Genomic DNA, 13,175 nt, shown 5'->3' on the forward strand with positions numbered 1-13,175 from the left:
TATATTTTTTTACAAAGCTTAAAAATTACAGAAATTACAAGACATAATAATTTCAAAAATATGTTTAAATTAGGTATATAATTGAAAATATCAAACATCAAAAATCAACAATATTTGTTTTTAATTTTTTTTTTAGGTACAGAAATCGTGGAGATATCTCATGAAACAAGTTATATTATTTACGAAAATATCTATTGCAAGCATGTTTTTTAGCAATATCGTTGTATGATCGAGACATTCTAAACATAGGATTAAAATAAGCAGTGTTATTGGTAAAAATTTCGGTCCAAAATATGTTAAGGTTTCTAGTGAATTGGGCCTTGCGTTTAACTTGATTAGATGGACTATGTTACTATCTACTTGATTATTCACAATTTTGTAAAGCATTAAGAGGTCATTTATGTTTCGTCTTTTAACTAGACTTTCTAATTTGAAATATGTAAGTCTTTGTTTTTAACTATCTAGTAGATGGTAAACACCTGATCGATAAGACAAAATCCGTGTAAATTTTCTTTGGACTGTGTCAAGTCTAGATACCTGTGTGATATAATGTGGATTCCAGACTGTTGACCCATACTCAAGAACACTGCGGATTAACGAATTGAATAGAATTATTAGGCTATTAGAATTCTTGAACAGTTTAGTTGATCTTACAATAAAACCAAGTAATTTATTTGATTTACTTACAATGTATTCAATGTGTTAGTTGAACGTTAGTTTGTTGTCAAATATAATTAATTCCTAAATCTTTGATCGATTTAACTGTTTCCAGATTGTGACCACATATGCTATATGAAAATAGGGTTTTGTTGGTGTTCTTAATGAAATTTATAACTTTGCACTTAGCTATATTCAGTTACATTTCGTTGTCAACACACCAGGCAGATAAAGTGTTAAGGTCTTGTTGTAAGAGTTCACGATCTTCCATAGATTTAATTGCTTTATATAACTATAGCTTTCTAGTAACAATATTCCGTGCAGTTGAACACATCTACTATTTCTGCGAACTCATTGCCAACTGTATGTATTTTAGGTACAAGTGAGTATCTAAATGACTCAGTCCTGTTATTGTTGTGTAATTAAAAAATAAAATCGATCGAATAATTCTAGTTAGTATGTTGAAGGTGATTAGGCTAATAAATCAGGGCTGTCTAAAATTCCATTAAAAATTTTAAAAACCCAGAGAGTTTTAATAATTTTAATTCTTTCATCAAGTGGTTGAAATTCATAGTCTCTATTGGTAGAATTAGTTTAAAGTTACTTTATCTTGTGTGATACAGATGAATATATATATATTGTGGTTGGAAGAAAATCTGACTAATCTTCTTAAACTATAAAAAGTCTTTTCAGTTCAGCAATATTTTTTTAAAACTTATCACAAACAACTCTTATGCAATAATTAAAATTATTCAATCCAATATATTCCTTTAAACAAGTATGTAGGTCAACCAATCTCGCAAAGCAGTGCGGTAACCAGGGGCGGGCGAGGGGGCACCCGCTCCGGCCCGAATATAGGTCAGTCGGGAGACGGGGTCACGGAAAACACCCCAAGGCTCTTTTTCTACCTTCAATCTTACCCTGACTACGTCCCTACGTTTAAACATGCAGTCGATCCTAGGATTTGAAGAAAAAGTTAATTAATTTTTTTTAAATCATTTTTATATCTTCTATTTCTCGTCCTTCCTAAAAGACTATTAGAAAACGGATGATTTATTTATAGTATTTTAACGCATTATTTAATTTTGAACATAACATATATGTAACCATTTTCTAATTGACTGTATTTAGGAAATTCATAGGCTAATATAAGTTTTAATAAAATCTGCAAAACTTTTATTTCTTCCTTTGAAACGACATTATCATTAATCACAATGAAACTACAGAGTTTTGTAAATAGTTATAATGAAGGACTTTTGTGAGAATTTAATTTATCTTTAAATTGGAATATTCTTTTTTGCATTTGCGTAATGTGTGGATGTAGGTATGTAGGTAATCGTGTACTTCGTTTTTTGTTTAATACGCAAAACATCAGAACGATTTTACAAAAATTAAATTAGACGCGAAAAAAATATCTAAGACTGCTATCACGCGTAGTCCCGAAAAATGTACCGTTTAGGTCACAGTGATAGATTACATGTCATTATTATTCATATAATATATATTATATCAGCTCCATACGCAATGTGATAAAATACCGTTAACTATAAAGTAACTAATAATAATTTTTCTTTGTTTCACGAAAGCGGTCGATGTTTGGTGCGGATGAATACGTCGTCCTATACTTACATGTGGTAAGTAATAAATAGTACAAATTATAATGAACATCAAATATTACGGTGTTTGGTTGTTCGTGCACCGTTGGTTGGCGGAATGACGATCAGTATGATTGCAGGGCACAGCGGACAGGGGCAATATCCCTTTCGTGTATCTTTGTGCCGCATCAAGATCCAATGCATCTACTTTTTGTTTGCAGACCATAACAACACGCTGAGTCACCAAGGGAGGCCAAATTGTATTGCACGGTGCGTACTCATTGTTCATGATGCCTTGCGTGTAACTGGCCCAGAACTTGTGTTTAGATAGTCAGGCAGCTCTTCTGGAAAAGAGTTTCTTCACTAGTGGATTTTCCAAATAATTTACCGGTCAGTACCTGCGTTGGTATTGCGTTTGGGTTCCAGTAATGGGTTTAATTCCTCAACTTGCTTACAATACAAGCAACATTTTCCGATTATTGTGGTGGTTGTAGGAGATTTTAAAATATTGTCAGGTTATCCCGGGAATGTTTGTCTTTATTAAAAAAAATAGTTCCCACGAGTTTAATGTTTTCACTATTTGCCACCTTCTTTCCCTTTTACGTATTTTTTAACAGTGTAAAATATTCCCAATGTATTTTTAGGTCTCATAATATTTGCCAACTTAACTGGTTAAGCCGCATAGAAAATGAAGAAAATAATATGCAATAAATCAATTACCTTTTTTGGGAAATTTTTCATAAAATTGTTAACAAAACTGCATTGTCTTCTGTGATTTCTACATATTATAATATATTTAGTTTTGATATAGATGATAATTGCATGTGTGACAATATTTAAATTTTGTGGATCCTTTCTATAATTATAATATCAAATGCCATTCCTCGCCAGCCAAAAAATAACGTATTTCCAAATATTGCCGTGCTTCGCCGCATTTGTGTACCCACTTTAGCACGCATTAGCCAGAAATCAGTTTGGTGGTTTTGATTTACCCGCACTCGAGGATTAAAATAGCTCGGAGGATTGCTGTAGGACCTCCTGTGAACCTTACTTTCAGAAAATCGTTCATCTTCCTCTAACCACAGAGATCAACCCAGGCAGTATTCTGGTTAGAGGGGATCGATTGTCCTTAGCTGTATGACGACCTTCAACGTTTCACTGTCACGGGCTTACCTACTGCTACATTTTTCACACCCACAAAACCCTGTCACGTAAATAAGTGCCACCTTACAAAAAGATTAATTCTAAACTCTTGACTAAAAGTAAATTAAAAAAAACGTAATTTTTTACTCTAATCAGTAATTATGCTTGTATTCCTTATTATGAATTGTCTGAATGTGGTTAAACGTTTTCACGCACAAGGATTTGGATAGATGATGCAACATAAAATCACTGCACAGAAAGGTTCAATCTTTTATATCCTTAGCGAGGGACGTGGTGGGAGGGCTATTACTTTTTTACAACTTGTCGAGAATGTGAAGCGAGGTTGTCGCGGAGGGGACAGGATGATCCGCGCATGCCCCTGGGACGCCATTTTGAATTTCCCTGTCAGATATAACTGGATACAAATACTTTCGACCAAAGCCTCGGATACTGTTTGCGCCTCTCGGAAAAATAGCTTACAATAAACTAACCATATAAACACGGGGAAATTTCAAACGTCTAGGACCTCTCAAACTTGTTTACTAAAGTATCTGACTATTATACTTACGATTATTTAAAAAAAAAACTAGTGTCCTTTTTTAGAAACTTTAAAAAATTCTCTAATTGGAAGATATAAAAACAGGATTTTTACGATATTTTGCAATTTTTGAGTTCTTAATATTAACAGTTCAGTGAATGATAAAGGCATCTTCTGAAGAACACATAGCTAGTTGTAAACCAAACCAGTGATAGCCGAAAATCGATATTCGCCAGTAGTGTGTTGTCGTCCTATTCTCGAGTGGGCGGGCGCGCGCGCGCCAGAGTGGGACGCGGCTAGCTCAGCTTGTATCAGGAGCTACACTCGACGGGGAGCGATTGTGGACAAATCAGCAGGAAAATTCACATAACTCACAAAAGGTTAGTTCTTTTAAAATAATTACATTCATTATTCTATTCTTTGCTCAACTATCTAAAACAATATGACTAAAATTTACTTTTGCAAGTCTTAAGATTTTTTTGTACGCTAGTTCTATCTCCTGTCAGAATCGAGTAGTTCTGTAAGGTTCTTAAAAATATGAATCCATTCATATTTCATACTTTTCAGATTTGTCTTTCCTAGTTATCATTCCATCACTTATTATATTATTTCTGAAAATCAATTTGATGCCGTACACAAATATGTAATAAGTTTAATGTAATGTCTGTAATGTAATAAGACGGGATATTTCAATGTTAATATATTTGCAAGTTTCTGAAAATAATTAATACCTTTTTGGGGGATTTTAAATGAATTTTTGTTTTACCAGATTCCGATACGATCATGTGGAACTGTGTTTGATAGTGGTTTCTCCATTGCATTGGCACTTCCGGTGTTTATTGAGGATTTATTCTACGAGTTTGCTCACCAAAATAAAAGAATCAATATCTTGCATAGATCTTTAAATAGAAACCACTCTTGTTTAGACGTAACGTCACAATAACATTTCTTTTAAGTTCAAATCCGCACCCATTTTTATTGTCTAATATAAAATTTTTGACGAGTCTTATAACCTATGTCTAGAAATTATGCACAATTCCGAAAGTTATTCTTTCTGTGGAAAAATATGAAATATTATGTACCTACTTAACATCGCCAATAACTGTTGCATAATACAATATGTTACTTCTTAAATTTTAATGTGCCGTTTTTTTTAGATTTAAAAATCCACCATCCACTCCTTACTTGAAACACACACTACAGTTTTTCTGCATCGTGTAAAAATATATTTTTTTGAACGAGAACATTAATTTTTATTTCTTCTGAACATGTACAATGTACTTACCATTTACTTGAAATCTTCAACTTATTTAACCATTAGAGTGCTGTAGGTTTGCATTTCAGATCTCATCATAATGAATTACATATTTTGGAAAAATTTCGTAAATTTCGAATATAATTCTGTTGTGTGTTTTCAAATACTCTTTCCCCTTCCAAAGATAAGGTTGTTCGGATTTTCTATATTGCGTGATAATATTTAATGGTTTCTGCAATCGTCAAACAATTTTCCTTTAATTCTTGCGTGTTTTACGCCCAGCTGTGATACAAAGTTTTCACAATCTGTTGGAATTTCGCAACTTTATACAACAATTTCACAGTTAAAAAATCCAGTAAATACAATAAACCCAAGAAAAATTTAAAATTTAGTAAGGCAAACATTTCGCCGCATATAACAATCTGTCCTAAATTAAAGTCCATTTAATTCAAGTACATTCAATTAAAATCCACGTATTAAAGTAATTTTATTTGATGTCTATTGCATTAACAATACATTTTAGGAAGTTAAATTAATTAGTCCAATATTTTAGAATATGTCATTCAAATACGGTAACATTTTATGAATTTCGTGATCACAAAAAACGAAATATTCTGCAACAAAAATTGTATAATTAGAGCACAAGCGTCATGTAAGTATGCTGTTCTTGTTCTACCGGTACTACAATGGAAGATGCTCCGAGGAAATAACGCCAGTGATTCGTTCTCTCCGACAACGGGCTATAGTCGGGAAACACACCAAACGCACACTCACGGTTGACATTTCTCACATGAAAACGGGTCGGTCCTACCACTCGTTCTTGAGTTCAACAGCTCGGCTGTGTAACGATTTGAAGGTATCTGTTTTTCCTTCCTCCTATAACATAAGTCTCTTCGAGACCCGTATACACTCCTTCCTCTCCCCAAAATGATTCTCCACACATCATCTTCAAATATGATATAGAGGCCCTGAGAGAAATAATTGTGTGGAGTTATAAATAAATGAATGGTATAATATAAATAAATTTTTCATTTATTTATATATAAAATAAATTTAACTATTTTGCTTTAGCCCTGCAGTAGGCGTGCGTCGTGGTTATGAAATCGGGTCAGATAAGGATTGACAGTTTAGGATTACAGGAACAATAACTAAGTCACTATGCAAGGTTACTTAAATTAATAATGTACTTGTTTTTAAAATTAATTTTGTAATGTAACAATGTCACCTATTCTTTTTATGTAAAGGAATTGGCCTATATCACGCGTATATACTGCCAGATGAAAAAAAAACTATCGCCAATGCTGGGTATGAAAACCTTGTGTCTTTTTCAATCTATCTGTTTTGAGTACTTTTTGATTTAGCTGTTTTGACAGTCTTTTTCAATATAGCTGTTTTGAAAGTAAGTATTTTTAGATTCAGCCTTTTTGACAGTTTTTTCAATCATTCTGTTTGGACAGTTGATATTTTTTGATTTAGCGATTGTGATACACTTTTTCAATCTATCTGTTTGGATAGTTGGTTTTGTAATATTATTTAAAGCGGTGCCGATAAACCTTTGAGCTCAAAATGCCCAATTTCCTTATCACCCAATCGCTTAATTACCTAATAAACCGTTACAACGCGCTTTGAGATTAAGTGAACTGGATAGTTGAATTATGCACAAAAAGTAGTGTTTAACGTATGGTTAAACCGTGTTCAAATCGTTAATTATAGTTTAAGTAATAAATATTGAAATGATTAATCCATGAGAGTGGTTAAGAAATAAATAAAGTGGTTATTGATGGATGAAGAGAAATAGTTTTAAATATAAAAAAGTTGCTTCTTTCACAACGTACAGGTAAAAATCATTAAATACATATTTCAGAACTCCATAGCTCGTCGAGGAAATTATTATTATTATGTATATTAAATAAAAACTATATTTGTTTACTCGTGATTAATTTATTATATTATGTTCAAAGGCGCACACATTTTCACTACTCATACATATATTAAGTTTGTATAATATTTTTAGTATTTTAAGAAAATATTGATCCATTTACATACGCTCTTAGTATTTCTCTTTCGGTCAGGACGTCACGAGTTCTTTCTCTTACGGTCAGGACATCACGAGTTCTTTCTCTTACGGTCAGGACATCACGAGTTCTTTCTCTTACGGTCAGGACATCACGAGTTCTTTCTCTTACGGTCAGGACATCACGAGTTCTTTCTCTTACGGTCAGGACATCACGAGTTCTCTTCAACGCGCTGACAAAATGAAACTTTCGAGATGAGGCCAGTCTGATGTTTATTTTTTTATTTAAGATGAACCTTAAATCATTAGATAAATATCCTCAATTTGAAAGGAACATGATTAAAGTAAAGTATTCACTACTGAGATCAATACTTGCCAAGAACTACTTGTTTTGTTTCGGTTTGTCGCGGAATGAAAATAAAATTTGAGCGCCTCTCAGGTTGGCTACTTTCTACCCTAATTTGATATTGGTTATTCTACTCTGTAATCAAATATCACAATTTCTTAACGAGTTTCATGATTGCCTTCCCCCTTTTCAAATAACAATGACATGTTGTTTCAAAGAATTTGTAGGTACAATTCATTAAATTTTAAAGTTAACATTCCAGTTTCAAGTTCTGTAATTATCCAAGTATTATGAAGCCACCGGCCCACAATGTATTGATAACAGAACTTAAATATAACTTTCAAAAAACTTGAATTTACAATACTTTTAAATTTGACGAATGGTACATATTTTGTTAAAAAAAACCCGTCCGAAGTCTCAAATTCAATTTTTTTTGTATCTGATCTGATAGTATTATTGTCCTAGCGTCTGGACGATGTAGGCCCTCTGATTGGTCAAATTAAAATTGTCTGTTTCGGGTAAATTCAGCTAACTTGAAAATCAAGTCACAATTTCATACTGAAATAGGATCGCCTCATAATAATACGATATTTCTTCAAAATCATCGTTTCTGCTCATATAATATTTGGATAATATCGAAGAAAATATATTTTAGAAAGTTCATAATCCATTGGATTAATTACATAACAAATGAAAATTATCCACAGTTACGTGATTATGTTTGACGTTTATAAAAAATCACGCGTTCCTTCAATATGGCCGATACGCACGGCTATAGATGGCTGACAGAGTGCACCTTTGGCGGTATAAAAACGAACCAAATGAATGGCGCGAATATTTAAATATGCAGCTCACAATATTTGACTACTTACGATTAACAAGCGTTTGATAAGAAGATTTCTTCTGGAAGCTTATCACTTTGTAATGGCATTTTTCATTATTATTTATATTTTTTTTGCTTATTAATTATATCTGATTTTATATTGACATGTTTTCTAATTTCTAAAATTTCTGAATTATTTATTTGCGATACTTTATATCCTGAGCGAAGTATTTTAAGAACTGAATTTTTATCGAAAGTGTGATCATTATTCAAAAGATGATTTGCAAACTCAAATTCACTATTTCCATTTAGAGCCCTGCGATATTCTTTAGTTCTGACTTCAAAGTTTCTATTGGTTCTACCTTTGTAAAAGAAATTACAATCATCCCAATTGAGTTTTTAAACTCCTGATTTTTTTGTTTGAATTTTGCTATCTTTATTATTAAGAATATATTTCTTCATTGTTATTAGTGTAAAACGCCAGTTGTATAGTACCAGGATTGTTTTTATGTATAATTTTAGAAGTATCGTTATCCACAAACAGAATTCTACGCCATTGTTTATTTCTATCTTTAGAAAGACCGTTTGAAGAGAATATGTTTAATTTTTTTATTTAGTATTTCAACTATCAATTTATTAGAATAACCGTTATTAAATGCTATTTGTATTATGAATATATTATTTTATGGTTATATGCTATTTGTTTTTTTCAAGTCTTAAAATAGTTACACTATAAATAATTTTGAAATTTTAGAAATGAGGAAACATGTTAATATAAAAGCAGATATAATTAACAATAATATTTTTATAAACCCTCTTTTAAATATTTTCCCACTTAACTGGTCTTTCCCGTCTAACGATATTGTAATTCCTAATTATTATAAACCCAGACTACTCTTACCCCTCCCCCTCCTTCCACTTCTTCTTTCCCAATTGCAATCTATATTTAATTTTTGACTTCGGTGCATACACAATAAAATGTGAACATAATATTTATTTATTTATTGGACAATTAGCATAGCGCCGCTTTTGTGAGATATCACCTCAGGGGCGCTATATTGTAATAATCTACCTTTATATATAGATTTTTACTCTCCTGATGAAAGTGTATATATAATCTAACTTTAAACTTTATTAGATACAGTAACAGTTGTAGGTAAAGAATTACTACCAGTTGGAGTAAAATTAACACCTTTTAATTAAACCGACTGCTAATCTCATCGCACAATTACCCTCCTTTTATTCATAAACACGGGTAAAATTAATCAATATGTAATAATCTATTATTTAAGTCAACTTTGTTATAACTATCTTTGATTGTGACAAACTAAACGATATTGATTCAACTTATAGACATTGACGGTTGTAGCACATATTTAAGAACTGCAAGTCTTCTATGAGCTAATTATATTCGATACGATAACAGTTAATATCAGTTGTAGACATGTAGTCAATAATAGTGTTTCATTTGAAATAATCCATCACAAATACGTAAAATTTCATTTATTCAAACAGCTGTCATTCTTATTATGCGTAAATTTAGCATGTTATTATTAATTAACTCCTTCCTGTTCCATGTTTTAACAATATATATATACTCACCCTCTCTCTGTGAATGTCCTAATATCTATCTATTAAATGTAACTGTTGTTAATATCACTTTAAATGGGCGAAGCCCAACTAAGAGCCGCCCGCAGGGCCTGATAGTCTGATGGTATTATTACGCTAGCGTCTGGACGGTCTAGGCCCTCTGATTGGTCGAATTTAAATCGTATGTTTCAGGTAAATCCCGCATAGGGGGTCTTTAGGCAAAAATCGACCACTCTGCCCCTCAATTTTAACCAACCGTAAGGTTCATTTCGGTTTGCAGGTGACCGGATCCAAAAAAATAAGACTTTAAAATTAAGACCAGATTCCTTACTCAAATAGGATCGTCACATGTTATACGAGATTTCTTCAAAAACATCGTTTCTGCTCATAAAATTTTTGGATAATTTCGAAGAAAATATGTTTAAGAAAGTTCCTAATCAATTGGATTAATTACTTTACAATAAAAATTATCCACAATGACGAGATTATGTTTGACGTTTGTATAGAATCACGCGTTCCTCGAAAATGGCCGATACGCACGGCGGCTATAGATGGCCGACAGAGCGCACCTCTGGCGGTATAAAAACGAACCAAATGACTGGCGCGAATATTTAAATATGCAGCTAACAATACACATAGTTATTAAAAATAACTTGACCATTAACAAGCGTTTAACAAGAAGATTTCTTCTGGAAGCTTATCACTTTGTGATAGAATTATTTATTTTATGAAATCACAAAAACTGTCATTCTTATTATGCTTAAATTGAGGATTTTATTATCCATTAACTCTTTCCTCCTGTTCCGTGTTTTAACAATATATACCTTTTAAATGTAACTGTTGTTAGGATCACTTAAACTGGGTGAAGAGCAACCGAGTGCCGCCCGCAGGGTCTAACTGCTATTTATATATAACTTTGAATAACCATGAAAAAATGAACTATTACTGTCAAATCTTGCAGTTTGAAACGATGGCTAGGAACATCCTTGATATACGAAGGGAGATTTTTTGAAAAGACGTCTTGTAACTTACCCTCTTTTTTTAATTGAGCTTTATGATTTTATGAAAGGATTAATTTCTAGTTTCGATCAGAGTTTTTGAAAAGGGATTATTTTTAGCATAATTTTGTGGCAAGTTCAGAGCTTAGTTCCGTGATTGGTTTTTGGTAATTTCAACTTTTAAAGACTGATTGTTTGAGTCTCGTTAGTCAGTGTTCAAGTATTATTATGTGTAACAACCTTCCATTAATGTTTGGCCTGAATCCCGTCTTAACACTTGAGACAATGCAAAATAATTAGAAGATGATGTGAAATATGTTAATTAATAATGATTCGATTTCAGTAGAGATAACAATTCAGTAGAGAAGTAATTTTCTCACTTCTTTTGAATTTTCTAACAGAAATAAATAAAAAGTGTATTCACTGCGGGAACTATAAGCAAACTTAATTGGACTGGTCATGCTTTCCTGACACCATTTTTTTGTTACGTTCCGAAAACGTAAAAGTTCCCATCCAGAATTATATTCACTTTGCCAGCAGTCTCTAATTTGTTTTGAATCAGGGTTAATTTCAGAACTCCCTTATGGATTTCCGGCGTCGCGTCGCTTCCATAAACAACAGCTAATTAGTGACTAATTGGTTCTTCGTTCAGTGAATTACCTACATTATACTATTCATTCAGAGTTAGTGTCAGAGGCGTAAGATGTGCCGCGTTTAGTACGAAAATGTTATTTTTTTTGCTCAAATATTACATTTTACCTAAGCGTACGAATTATTATTTACGAGTTATGGGTTAAATTGCCGGTTAGTATTCAAAACGGGTGATATTTTTTCACCCCCTTTTTAAATGTTAATTAAATTCCTTCTTTTCTACAACTGGATTTCTTAGTAAGCAGTATGGCCTTACTGGTTAAGGATATTTTACTGAATAATTGTAGAAGTTTAAATACAAAATTGAGCAGCTTCTAGCAACGTTGACGACCGTAAATTTTCACCATACTGAACATGAATTGCTTGAAAACTCATACCAAATAAGTGTGATTCGAACAAAGCAATACTAAAGTGGCTCAGCTAACGATTTAAACTTTCCCACACACTTGATATTTGCGGTATAGATTGAATTGGTTCTATGATGCGAATGAAGTTGTTTTTGACATGTGGAAAATATAATGTTCAAATAATTATGATTTTACCCAATTATAACTATTAAATTTGGTTTATCGTGGTAAGGAAGGCAATTTTAGTGACTTTGATAACGGTACGATATAAGCTTTGTTCCTTGGCCCAGAGATTGCTCAAAGTTCATAACTCAGCTAGGTGTAAATAAAGTAGTAGGTATACATCGTTTTGGTTTTGTGTTTTTTTCAATAAAAAACACAGTTATATTATGTTCTTAAAGAATGTATATGGTTCAGGTGTCCTAAGTTTAACACATATCTCCACACGTTTCAACATAAAGCTTTACATTCATTAATAATTTTTCTCCCTCCATAGTCACATTGATTTTTCCTTCCGTCTCGCCGCACTTTAAGCTGATGACCCCTGAAGTACAGTGTCAAAATATAGTGTAAATAATTTGCACAATATATGTTTTCAGAAAATTAAGTTTTTACATAAACTTTGGACTAATATTGAAAGAAAACAAGTATAAATTTTCTGGAAAAGAATACGTTAGTTCCATTACGTGAACGTGTTTACTTATGTTTTAATTCTATTTTGAGGGCTCATACGTGGGAATAGTTTATGCAATTATATACATTTATATTCCATATTGAATCATTATTTATTTCTTTTTTTAGTAGAACTGAAGTGCTCCTTCAAAAATCTTTTGAACATATTAAGTGATAAATTGAAAATGTCCAATGAAGAATCCACATTATTTCCCTCCATTAGTATTCTTGGTAATGAAACGTACATATTACTGTATGTAGTTCCAGAATTATTGCAAGGAAAAAAGATCCAGACTTCAACTTATCTGGTATTTATGGAAACTGAAATAAATAAATAAAAAAGTAAATAAATGGAAAGTAAAAATATGGTAAAAGCATGTAAAATTTTTCAGTCAATATGTGTGTAAATTTTTTTTTACGATATCGTAATAAAGTTAATAAAATCATTTTAAAATTTAAACCCAAAATGGTGGTTGTCATTAATTGTTGTTCTTAAAGAAAGATTAACATTCCCGAATAACGTGACAATATTTGAAAAATCTTAAT

General features: G+C 32.0%; 1 protein-coding gene across 1 annotated transcript in view; it reads left to right on the forward strand.

Moving 5' to 3' along the window:
- The first annotated feature begins 3,805 nt into the window (after positions 1 to 3,805).
- Rab3 (RAS oncogene family member Rab3) overlaps positions 3,806 to 13,175 on the forward strand; it is a 65,089-nt gene continuing 55,719 nt past the window's right edge. Inside the window, exon 1 of the mRNA XM_089634902.1 lies at positions 3,806 to 4,313. The gene's annotated coding sequence lies outside the window, so the exon portion shown is untranslated. The remainder of the gene's footprint in view (positions 4,314 to 13,175) is intronic.

Source organism: Hesperophylax consimilis, chromosome 1 (genome assembly GCF_061612785.1).
Source record: "Hesperophylax consimilis isolate HC1 chromosome 1, BYU_Hcon_1.0, whole genome shotgun sequence".
Taxonomy (NCBI): Eukaryota; Metazoa; Arthropoda; class Insecta; order Trichoptera; family Limnephilidae; genus Hesperophylax; species Hesperophylax consimilis.